Raw genomic sequence first — 12,953 nt, 5'->3', positions numbered from 1 at the left:
TTCGGATTGTCAAGTCTGTCTGCCCACACAATTTCTGTATGTTTTAGATCATCTTGTACCTTATCAAGTAGCTGACCATAGATTGTACCTATTCTTGCTGTTCTTTTAGCGATAGTATCGATAATTTCAATTTTCTCTGAGTTAATATTAGGGTTCTTATGTTTGAGCATAGTATGAATCTGCAAATATTTAAAGTAGTGCCCATTTGGAAGATGACATTTTTGTTGTAGATCTGTAAAGGTATAAGCCTCATTCGCACCCAGAAGGTCGCCAACTGAGGTAATTCCTACAGAATGCCATTTCTTTGCGATAACATCGCTCCCTAGTTCGGGAAGAAGGTTAGAATGCCATAGGGGAGAATACCTATTAAGCTTTGGGAAGTGCATATACTTTGTAATCCCTAACCAGATTGTCCAGGCACTCGTGATAACTTTAAATTTATTTTTCTTGTAATAGCTTCTCTCTACTTGTCTCAGAAAAAGACCTTTAGCTTTTTTCCCTAGGGATAGCTCGTATATAGATAGAATAGGTGCATCCTCCATAGTCTATGAGCTAGGATTCTCATAAAGAAGGGGGGCCATCTGTTGGAGAATTGAAGCCCAGAGATATAGCAGAATGTTTGGAACTGCTAGTCCACCTTTATTCTGTGGTAGTGACAAAAGCTTCAAGGATCTTCTGGTTTTGCCCTGTTGCCACATAAATTTGGACATAAGAGAGTCTAGAATTTTGAGGACCTTTTCTTCAGGCATCAATGGAATAGCCCGAAAATGATAAAGCACCCTTTGCAAGATATTCATTTTTAAAAAGTTTCCTCTACCAATTATTGACAGCTGTAAACTATTCACCCGATCTAGGTCTTTCTTTACAGTGTTTAGTAATGGCTCATAATTGAGTTGAGAGATTCGTGTAACATCGGGGCTTATGCTAACACCGAGGTATGTAGCATTATTAGTTTTCCTGTGATCATTGCAAATAATGTTATCCGTACATAGGATGATTGTTTTTTTCTTTATTCAGAGAATATCCAGAGCATCGTCCATAGGCTTGCGTTACTGCCTCTATTTCTGATATTGCCACAGAAGGATTAGGCGTTAGTACCGCAATATCATCGGCATAGGCCAATACTTTGGTTTCAAATTTGTTACCAACTATAGGTGTGATTAGTGGGTTCTCTAAAAGTTTCAAAATTAAAGGGTTTATATTCAGGGCAAATAATATTGGTGTGTGCCTCTGGATACTCTAATTATACTTGATTCAGAGCCCATTATTTGTAATTTTGCTATTGGTTTAGAATACATAGCCATTATAGACTTGACAAATTTGGGGCCGAAATTATACTGCGTCAGGGCAGCCCATAAAAAATTCCAGGACACCCGGTCAAAGGCCTTTTCGGCATCCAGAAGGATCATCGACATCTGGCCTCCTGTAGCAGACATTACATCAAACAGGGAGATTGCTCTCCGAGTATGGTCGGTCGTACCTTTGCCGGGAATAAACCTGTGCTGCCATGAGGAGACCAGATGTTCGACGACCCGTCCGAGCCGGATGGCCATTATTTTAGCATATAATTTGGAGTCAGAATTGATTAGCGAAATTGGGCGATATGATGATAATTGATCCTGAGGTTTGCCCTTTTTTGGAAAGATAATTATATTTGTTTCTCTCCATGAGGTGGGTGGGATACCACTCCATTGGATCCCTAAAAATAGATCAATTAATAGTGGGCCCAGGGTATGACTGAGAATTTTATATAGTTCCAGAGGTATTTTATCGGGCCTGCAGCCTTCCCAGAAGCCAGTGAAGACAAAGCGAGCTGGACTTCTATAAGGGTAATTTCTTTCTCAAGCTCTTCTCTGGTATCATCATCTAAAGTCTTGTTTACCTCTGGTTGCTCAAGAAGATCTTTCAAGAACAAGTCTGCGTCTGCCCTGCTGGTTCTGTTATCATCCTGGTAGAGGGTCTGATAGTATTGTTGAAATGCACCAATTATTTCTGGTGTTTGTGTGAGCGTCTGCCCTTGTGATTGTATCTTTGTGATGGCATTATGGGACATTTGCTGGCGTGTATGTAGTGCGAGATGTTTGCCAACTTTCTCCCCGTTCCCGTACACTTCTTTCCGGTGTGCTTTATATGTCTCAGCAGCTTTCTGAGTCAAGCCAGAGTTAAGCTCAGTTTTTAACACTAGCAGACGGTGCATAGCTAGTTTCCCATTTTCGCCTTGAGCTATTTGTGCCATTTGCTCTTCCTCGCCTCTGGTCAGATCAGCCAATTGTTGATGATATCCCATATTGTTTTGCTTCCGTATTCTAGCTTGATAGCTTGTAGTTTTGCCTCTTAGAGCCGCTTTAAAGCTATCCCATACAACAACCCTAGAGGCACTATATCTGTTTATATCAAAAAACTCTTGGGCCCAGCTAGTAATGTGAGTAATATAATCTTTGTTGGCTAACAGCTTCCTATCAAATGTCCAGATTCTGCGTTCGCTCTTAATGGATCTAAGTTTAATAGTGAGAGTTAGAGCATTATGGTCCGAGATAATTTTAGATTCCTTTGAAATTGTAGCATTGTCAGCCAAATCACTAGTAGCAAATAGATAGTCAATCCTGACATATTTGCTTTGGGGGAAGGAATAATAAGTGTAGCCAGGGCCCGGATAGTTTTTTATCACCCAATACCACCGCCACTGCCTTAACCAACTCGACCAATATCACCACCAATAATACCACTGCCAATAACAACACCAATATCGACACCACCACCAATATCACCACCACCAATACCATCACCACCGATAGCACCACCACCAATACCACCACCACCAATACCACTGCCAACACCACCACAAATACCACCACCAATACCACCACCAATAGCACCATCAATACCACCCCCACCAATACCACCACCAAACATCATCACCAACACGACCAGCAATACCACCAACACCACCACCTCCAATACCACCAATACCACCCCCACTAATACCACCACCACCAATACTACCAATACCACCAAAACGAATACCACCACCAATACCATCACCATCACCAATACCAAAACCACCACCAACACTAATATCACCACCACCAATACCACCTCCACCAATACCACCAGCAAAACCACCACCAATTCCACCACCACCAATACCACCACCACCACTACCACTACCACCACCAATACCACCACCACCACCACCAGCAAAACCACCACCACCACCAATACCACTGTCACCACCACCAATACCACCACCACAAATACCACCACCAATACCACCACCAACACCACCACCAATACCAACACCACCAATACCACAACCAACAACACCTCCAAACTACAACCACCAATACCACCACCTCCAACACCACCAATATCACCCAATACCACCACCACTGCCTTAACCAACTCAACCAATACCACCACTAATAATACCACTGCCAATAAAAACACCAATGCCACCACCACCACCAATACGACCACCACCAATACCACCACCACAAATACTCCCACCACCACCAATACCACCACCACCACCATTACCACCACCACCACCAATACCACCACCAATACCACCACCAGAACCACCACCAATACCACCACCACCAATACCACTACCACCACCACCACCAATACTGCCACCACCACTACCACCACCTATAATACCACCACCAGCAATATCATCACCAATACCATCACTACCAATATCAATACCACCACCACAACAAATCCCACCACCAATACCAACACCACCAATACCACAACCAACAACACCACATATCCACCACCACCTATACCGCCAATACCACCACCACCACCATCAATACCACCACCTCCAACACCACCAGATCACCCAATACCACCGCCACTGCCTTAACCAACTCAACCAATATCACCACCATTAATACCACTGCCAATAACAACACCAATACCAACACCACCACCAATATCACCACCACCAATACCATCACCACCTATTCCACCACCACCAATACCATGACCACCAATACCACCACCACCAGTAACACTGCCACCACACATACTACCACCAATAACACTACAAATACCATCAATACCAATTCCTCCAATACCACCACCAATGCCATCACCACTATTACTACCACCACCAATGCCACCACCACCAATCTCACTGATAATACCACAACCATCAATACCAACACCACCAATGCCACCATTAATATCACCACCACCAATATCACCACCACAACCAATATCACCATAACCACCACCAATACCACCACCACCAATATCACCACCACCAATGCTATCACCACCAATAGCACCACCACCAATACCACCACCACCTCCAATACCACCACCAATACCACTGCCAACACCACCACAAATACCACCACCAATACCACCACCAATCCCACCATCAATACCACCATCACCAATACCACCACCAACACCATCACCAACACGACCACCAATACCACCAACACCACCACCTCCAATACCACCAATACCACAAATACCACCACCACTAATACCACCACCACCAATACCACACCAATACCAGTACCACCAATACCACCACCACCCCTACTAATCCCAATACCACCACCAATACTGCCAATACCACCAAAACTAATACCACCACCATCACCACAACCAATTCCACCACCACAGTTAATACTACCACCTCCACCATCAATACCACTAACACCAATACCAACACCAACAATACCACCACCAATACCAAAACCATCAGCAACACTGATATCACCACCACCAATGCCATCACCACCAATACCACCACTACCACCAATGTCACCATCAATATCACCACCACCATTACCACCCCCACCACCAAAACCACCACCTAGACCAATACCACCACCACCAATACCACCCACAACAATACCACCACCACCAATACCACCACTAATACCACCAACACCAATACCACCAATGCCACCACCAATGCCACCACCACTAATACCACCCCAAAACCACCACCAACACTGCCCTCAATCCCACCACCAATACCACCACCAATACCACTACCACCGCCACCACCATTAGCAATACCAACACCACCAATACCAATACAGCCACCTCCAATATCATCACTAATACCCCCACCACCAATACCATCACTAACAATACAAATTCCAATTCCAATACCACCACCACCAATACCACCACCAATACCAACACCACCAATACCACAACCAACAACACCACATATCCACCACCACCTATACCACCAATACCACCACCACCACCATCAATACCACCACCTCCAACACCACCAGATCACCCAATACCACTGCCACTGCCTTAACCAACTCAACCAATATCACCACCATTAATACCACTGCCAATAACAACACCAATACCAACACCACCACCAATATCACCACCACCAATACCATCACCACCTATTCCACCACCACCAATACCATGACCACCAATACCACCACCACCAATAACACTGCCACCACACATACTACCACCAATAACACTACAAATACCATCAATACCAATTCCTCCAATACCACCACCAATGCCATCACCACTATTACTACCACCACCAATGCCACCACCACCAATCTCACTGATAATACCACAACCATCAATACCAACACCACCAATGCCACCATTAATATCACCACCACCAATATCACCACCACAACCAATATCACCAAAACCACCACCAATACCACCACCACCAATATCACCACCACCAATGCTATCACCACCAATAGCACCACCACCAATACCACCACCACCTCCAATACCACCACCAATACCACTGCCAACACCACCACAAATACCACCACCAATCCCACCACCAATCCCACCATCAATGCCACCATCACCAATACCACCACCAACACCATCACCAACACGACCACCAATACCACCAACACCACCACCTCCAATACCACCAATACCACAAATACCACCACCACTAATACCACCACCACCAATACCACACCAATACCAGTACCACCAATACCACCACCACCCCTACTAATCCCAATACCACCACCAATACTGCCAATACCACCAAAACTAATACCACCACCATCACCACAACCAATTCCACCACCACAGTTAATACTACCACCTCCACCATCAATACCACTAACACCAATACCAACACCAACAATACCACCACCAATACCAAAACCATCAGCAACACTAATATCACCACCACCAATGCCATCACCACCAATACCACTACTACCACCAATGTCACCATCAATATCACCACCACCATTACCACCCCCACCACCAAAACCACCACCTAGACCAATACCACCACCACCACCAATACCACCCACAACAATACCACCACCACCAATACCACCACTAATACCACCAACACCAATACCACCAATGCCACCACCAATTTTACCACCACTAATACCACCACCAAAACCACCACCAACACTGCCCTCAATCCCACCACCAATACCACCACCAATACCACTACCACCGCCACCACCATTAGCAATACCAACACCACCAATACCAATACAGCCACCTTCAATATCATCACTAATACCCCCACCACCAATACCATCACTAACAATACAAATTCCAATTCCAATACCACCACCACCAATACCACCACCAATACCACTACCAATACCGCCACCACCAATACCACTGCTATTACCACAACCACCAATACCCCCTCCAATACCACCAGCACCAATACCACCACCACCACTCCCAATACCACTACCAATACGACCAATACCACCATAATACCACCAAAACCAATACCACCACCACTACCAATACCAACACCACCAATACCACCACCAATACAACCACCACCAATACCACCTACAATACCACCACCAATAACACCACCAAAACCACCACCAACACTAATACCACCACCACCAATGCCACCACCACCAATATCACCACCACCACCACCAATGCCACCATCAATATCACCACCACCAATACCACCACCTAGACCAATACCACCACCACTGATACCACCCAGAACAAAACCACTACCACCACGATTACCACCACTAACATTAATACCACCACCACTAATACCATCGCCAATACCACCACCACCAATGCCACTACCAATTTCACCACCACCAATACCACCACACACACCAATACCAATACCACCACCAATACCACCACCAATACCACCACCAATCCCACCACCAAAACCACCACCAATACCATCACCAATACCACTTCCACGACAACCACCATTACAAATACCAACACCACCAATACCAATACCGCCACCCCAATATCACCACTAATACCCCACCAATACCATCACTACCAATACCAATTCCAGTACCACCAATACCAGCACCACCAACAATACCACTACCAATACCCCCGCCACCACCAATACCACTGCCATCACCATCACCACCAATACCACCTCCACAAATACCACCACCAATACCACCATCAATACCAACACCAATACCACCACCACCACCACCAATACCATCACTGCCACCAATAACATTAATACCACCACCACTAATACCTCCACCACCAACCCCACTACCACCACCAATACCCACACCAATATCACCACCACCAATACCACCACCAATACCACTGCAACCAATACCACCACCACCATTTATACCACCACCTCCCCACCGAATACCACTACCACAAATATCATCACCATCACCAAATCTACCACCACCAATACCAGCACAACCACCAATACAATCACCACCTATACCAACACCACCAATACTACCACAAATACCACCATCATCAATAACACCACCAATACCATTGCCAATACCACCACCAATACCACTACCACCACTAATACTCCCATCACCAATGGCACCACACCAATACCACCTCCAATACCACCAACACCAATACCACCACCACCAATACCACCAGCACTAATACCACCACCTCCAAAACCATAACCACCACCAATACCACCACCACCAATATCACCACCACCAATACCTCCACCACCACCACCAGTACCACCAATACCACCACCACCAATACCACAACCATCACCAATACCACCACCAATACCACCACCAATACCACCACCACCACCAATACCACTACCAGCAATACAACCACCAAAACAACCACAAATACCATTACCACTACCACAGTCACCACCACCACAAATACCAATGAGGATACATTAAATTCTAACATTATATCTCCAATGTTTCAAGGACAGCACTATACTTGTACTGTTTGGAACTGTCGCCACTTAGTCAGCGAAAAAATTCTCTAGTTTTTAAGGAGATCCAATCTACAAAAGAATAGCTACGTATAAATACTAACGGCATGGAAGTGTCTATTGAACAAACGTAAAGCCGAAAATAAAAGGGTCCTAGGCCTCAAGTCCACTGATAGTGCCAAGTATGTTTAAAATCTTACGGTCCTAGTGAGAGGAATACTTCATTGCAATACCAGGTGTAAACATTCAATCATTATTTCAGAAAGAAGAGCCCTAAATACTCCCATGAGACCCACACTATTGCGTGTCTCAAAAAATGCCCACATCCTGCTCTACTGATGAGTAAACTATATGATCGGAAAATACTGCAGTCACTTTCCATGATTTAACAAAAAAAGCCCAATCATCTATGACGTCAGACTTAAGAAAACATAAATTTACCTTCAATACAAATTACCTTCTGACAGCCCGGTTGGTTAAGATACGCGTAGGAATAAATACAGTCCGAGCAGGGAATGCTAAACAACACAAAAGTACGAGCTAAATGATTAATGTCAGCGTTGAGGCACACTCTGAAAGAAATTATATAGACAGCAAAAGCCTATGATGCCATACCTGTTCACTCTGCTACAGTATCGAGGGGCCTCCACCTCCGGTATTCTTGTGTTACGCAGTGCCCTCCATCGCGGGCTTTAAATACATCCATTGTACAGACATCGCATATCCTATTAGTTGATCTTTTTCCTAAAACAGATCAATAACTGAGTCAGTCTAATGTTCAGCATGGTGCTGTTTGGGTCCATGGACTCCACCAGTGCATGCCTGCAGGACCTTATTTCCCATTCAAGGAACTCCCACCTTAATAGAAATCTTTGTTGAACCATCAAAGCAGTACAAGCACAGACAATGTGAAGCAGAGATTTAGGCCCCTAGTGGCATAGAAGGGAGGACTGGTCTTCACTTTGACCGAACATCCTCCATTTTGCCATACGGTATAGCGTGGGTATTTCTCTAAATCTTTGGGTAAAAAACGACTGTTTAATCTTCCGGTGGTAAGGTGCAGCTAGCAGGGCTGATTCTCTTGAAGTGGAATACGATTTCAACACCAGTCACCCGTGGCGACGTTTTGACCGAGTTTCTTTGTCTGCCATCCAACCTTGCAGTTTTGTAGATTTATTCACAAGCTTCTTAAATAATTGGCCAGAGATGTTAGAATTCCAAAGGTCGCCCAGATCAAGCGTCGTAATACTGTTTTCTAAAAATGTCTTATAAGCACAGTTGCCCCTTTTCAAGTTAATTTCGATCCAGACTAGATTTGCCAGAGTGTTTTCCGCTGCTGCTCGCAAGTTGTAACAAAGCTGTACAAATGCCACCGGCCTAGCGAGTGTCTGTTTTGTAAGCAGAAATTCTAGCTGGATTTGCGCCGGAGAAGCCGACTTGGGGAGCCTAAAGATTTGTTTATAGGCTCTTATCATCAGTTTTTCTAACAAATGAGCATCATCACCCAACATAATCTCCATTCCATATGGAAGGGTTGGCAACAGTTTGGCTTTCAGAACTAATCCCATGGGCTTTAGAACGTGACCTTCAATAGATCTGGCCAGTGACAAGAAGCCATAATTAAGTACCTGCGCTTTCGCCCTAATCGCCGTCTTCTGGGAAAGAAAGGAGGAATTTGCGTCTATTTTTACTCCTAGGTTTACATAGAAAATGAGCTCAATTTTATTTCCATTAATGAAACCATTTTCGGTTGACCTTAAAAGGTCGATTGCACACCATCACACTTGTTTTTTGAAAAATGTATTTCCAGGCTATTCTTTTCAGTATAAGCTCCCAGAGTGTTGAGCAGCCTTTGGAGTCCTATTCGTGTGTTGCTGAACAACACCAGGTCATCTGCAGAGAAGATTTGTGACATTTGTTGAACTCCAACAGACGGAGCCTGGGCCAACTGTTCGTCAAGCTCAGTGGAAAGATCTGCCAAAAATAAGTTAAAAAGGAATGGGACTAAGACACAGCCCTGTTTTATGCCAATCAAAGCCTATGGCTTTGATACGGTATCCTACGCTGACGATACCCAGATTTTGATAACCTTAGGCCCCAACCCTTTAGAAGCTAAAGTTAGATTCCAACAATGCATGATTTCTGTTCGTGAGTGGATGACAAACAACTATTTAATGTTAAACGCCGGAAAAACGTAAATCATGTTGTTTGTTATGGCCAATAAAATTTGGACGGATGAATGGTGGCCTCCGTCGCTAGGCCCATGTCCAGCCCCGAAAAATTCAGTTAGGAACCTTGGAGTCACCATCGATGAAAAACTGTCCATGTCCCCACATATAAATAAAGTTGTTCACACCAGCATTGGGCTAATGAGAAGCCTCAGAAAAACCTTCAAGTGGATTCCACTCGCTTCCCGGAAACCCCTTATTCAGGGCCTTATAATCAGTCGACTTGACTATGGCAATGCGCTACTTGCTGATGTGAACGAAAGCTCCTTAACCAAGCTTCAGACCCTCCAAAATTCAGCAGCGAGGTTGACCCTCGACCTTCCACCTCGCACCCCCTCTGTCCCATGTCTAAAGAAACTACATTGGCTCCCAATAAGAAAAAGTATCAAATTTAAAATATGTTGCCTGGTGCATAAATCTATAAATGGATATGGTCCCAAATACCTGCAGAGAAAACTCCAGGGTTATTGTCCAGAAAGAACCCTCCGTTCATTCAACAAACACCTTTTAAGAGTCCCAAAGGTTAGGACGGTCAGCTATGGGGATAGAAGCTTTTCCAAAATAGGTCCCACCACTTGGAACACTCTACCATTGTCCATCAGTACTGACCTTAATCATAAAACGTTTCATAAAAGTCTCAAAACTTGGCTCTTTTAAACTGATATACAATCTCCTGTCTGTCTATCTTTAGTCCAGCCTTCCGCAAGCGCTCTGAGACCGAACGGTGATTCATGCGCTATATAAAAATAAATAAATACATACATACATACATACATACATACATACATACATACATACATACATACATACATACATACATACATACATACATATCTAAGAGTGTTTGGACCTTCCTTGATACACAAGAGCCATCTCCGATTTTGATTTTGACCCAGGTGTCGGAATATACTAGCCTGATTGCTTGCAGGATACTCAATGGGAGGCCCCCTCGCTGAAGCTTAGCCCATAATTTGTCCCGAGGGACACCATCAAAAGCTGCTTTAAAGTCAACAAAGCACAGGTAAAGGGGTGTCCTGGCTGCTTTTGCTCTGTTCCTGATTAGACTCAGGGCCATAAGATTGGTTGAAGTACCGTGGCCCCTTTGGAAGCCAGTTTGATTTAGGGGAATTCTTCCATTTCCACATGACCAAGATTCCAGATCATGGAGTATTAACGTTGAAAAATATTTTAACTCAACATCCATCAGTGCTATTAGCCTGTAGTTGCTAGGTGAACAAGCCAAGCCTTTTTTTTAAATAGGATGAAGGATGGAGTCCCTCCAGCTATCAGAATAACATTATTTTCCAAAATAAAATTGAACATTGCTGCTAAGAAAACAACGCATTCCTCTTGAAGTGTGACTTTGAATAATATACCCAGTCTTTCTCACTGATATTGGCATTTTTTCCAGCGGCAGGGCCTTTCTCGTTCCTATTAATTATATACCAAAATATTTGCGAGTCGTGGATTTTGGAGGCGTGTTGTAACTAGGCCCACAGTGTTTCCTGTTTTACTTGTTTGTACTTCCAGATCTCTTTTTTTAGCCGCCGTCTTTCATTACGTAGCTGTTGTAGTAGGTCCAGGTCACCTGAATGTTGGCATGATTGCTGAAAAGTCTGCCTGTTTCCTTTCTCATGTTCTGAATTTGAACAGTCAGAATTAATGATTTGCCATGATCAAGTCGAGCCTACTGCGTCACTATGTTCTTCCGAAGGAAAATGAAAAAGGTTGAGGTTAAAGTCACCGGAAATTAGCCATTGTGACTTGTTGTGGCTGTCTTTTAACAGGAATAGATGAGCTGCTATTCTCCTGGAAGATGTTGCTTTCTGCTTTGGATTTGCTATGATGATTGATTCTTTGAGGTTATTATCCCGTCCTTGAGATTTATTACCAGCTTATTTGGGTTGCGCACATATACTTCCACTGTTTCAATAATTATGTTAGTGTTTATATAAATTGCCGGGCCACCTGTTGTCCTCCCATATCACTCTTTCTTTCAGCTAATTTTGTATATTACTTGTAGCCAATGAGTGGGATGGACGTTTGCGCCCATGTTTCCTGGAACATTAGGATATCAAAGGTTCGCAGGAATCCTGTAAAATCTGGGTCTGAAAGTTTTGTCTGTAAGCTGTTAATATTCCAAGAGCAAACTTCCAGGCCACTTGAGTCATTTTTGGTGGACTTCCCTCGTATCAGTCTTGGCTGCTCTAGGCTCAAGACAGCGCCTGCGGTAACCAACTCCAAGAAGAATTTGTATTTGTATTTGTATTTGGATTTATAGAGCGCCTTATCACCCAGGGGTCTCTAAGCGCTTGTAAGAGGGTACACACAATCAGGATGAGGAAGGGCCATTAGGACATACCCCATGCCTCCTGAAACAGCACGGTTTTACGCTTTTTCCTGAAGGGCAGTAGACTCGTTTCCTTGCGCAGGCTCGCTGGTAAGTTGTTCCAGGCTATAGGAATTGCATTGGAAAAGGCTCGCCCTCCTAGTGAGGATAGTTTAAAGCGGGGGCAAGCCAGGAA

Source organism: Lissotriton vulgaris, chromosome 3_1 (genome assembly GCF_964263255.1).
Source record: "Lissotriton vulgaris chromosome 3_1, aLisVul1.2, whole genome shotgun sequence".
In the NCBI taxonomy this organism is placed as follows: Eukaryota; Metazoa; Chordata; class Amphibia; order Caudata; family Salamandridae; genus Lissotriton; species Lissotriton vulgaris.
Note: the sequence above shows the minus strand (reverse complement) of the source record.